The following is a 1565-nucleotide window of genomic DNA, read 5'->3' as shown; positions in this document are numbered from 1 at the left end:
TAATGCAAAAAAAAAAAAACTAATTATAATAACAATGACAGACTAATAACAACTAATAAAAGAGAAAAAAGTGAAAGAATCACAAAGTAGGAAATGGAGAGAGGTTTTGAGCAGGTTTTTGATTTTGTGTGTTATGAGCGCGTCTCATGCTGTGTTCAGATATTTCAGCCCTGCGGTCGCATTAGACTTCACGGATCCAATAAAACACTGCAGACTACAGCAAACCCACAGCACTAAAACTGAAAAGTGCTTAACGACATTTACTATTACTAGTACAAGTGCTGACAGCGTTAACTGAAGTCAGGATGGGAATATTGGGAAGAGAAGACTGAACGTCATTTCCCTCACATATATTCTATTCAGATCTATGCGACTGTCCTCAGCAGCTGAAAGTCTCTGCGGGAAACTGACAGCCAGAACATCTCACAGCTTCAGTCAGTACAAGGTGTGAACCAGCGTCTGCAAGCTGAGCGACGTGATGTGTGATTATAATGGGTTATAATGGGTTTTCTCCGACTCATCTCAGGAGCTCAAACTCAAACTGAAGCATGACAGAGAACTGACACCAGTTTGTGAAATCCAGACAGTGAATGATGCAGATTTCTTTCCCACTGACTTTATGAATGAGGTTCAACTGTATTACAAAATATCACAGGCCATAAAACGAGACTCGAACACAGTCCTTTAGATCTCACAAAGAAATGTGAAACATCCTGTCTGGACACAATGATATTTTTCCATTTTTAAGCAAAAAGTACAACATAAAAATATAAAAAAATATATATAGTAAAGCATATCTGCCTATAATTCAACTTAAAAACTTGAGTTCAGTTGCTGACTTACATTTTAATGCAAAATCAAACTGACTGTACAAATAATTTCAACGCTTTTTTTTCAGTCTTGTCTGGCTGAATCTTGAATAACAAAAAGTTGAAATTGGCTGAATTATTTTGATGGGTTAATGGAAAAACATATGCAGTATACAGTATAGCTAACTTTAATTATATTACTTTAATATGCATTTTACTTTTTTGTATTATAGTAATTTTATATATATATATATATATTTATTATATATTTTTACATTTTATATATATTTTTATTTCTCTTGATGGGTTAATGGAAATATATATATTGCAATTTTTAGTTGGGAAATTTGCTACATATATAGATATATACATATATTTAAATTACTTTATATAATTTAATATATATATATATATATATATATATATACACACACACACTCTTTTTTTGCATTACAAAATTGCAATTTCAATTTGGGAAATTTGCTTAATTGTCATACAATGTAAAAAAAATTTCTTTAGAATTACCCGAGTCACCCTGTTTTGTGTCTTATAAACAAACTTACATTAAATTAATTTAATCTTAATAGAAGTAGCTCTGTTTCTGAACTAGTAATTGTGTGATGAAGATGAAGATGAAGATGAAGATGACAGGGTTTTTAACAGAAACACGCTCCACTCTGGATTCTGTAGGTTCACTGTATACATTTTCACAGTTCAGTATACATTTTAGTTTAGTAGTGTTACATAATAAAAAAC

This window comes from Sinocyclocheilus anshuiensis, unplaced genomic scaffold (genome assembly GCF_001515605.1).
Source record: "Sinocyclocheilus anshuiensis isolate Anshui unplaced genomic scaffold, SAMN03320099.WGS_v1.1 scaffold1450, whole genome shotgun sequence".
NCBI classification, from domain to species: domain Eukaryota; kingdom Metazoa; phylum Chordata; class Actinopteri; order Cypriniformes; family Cyprinidae; genus Sinocyclocheilus; species Sinocyclocheilus anshuiensis.
This window is presented reverse-complemented; position numbering follows the sequence as displayed.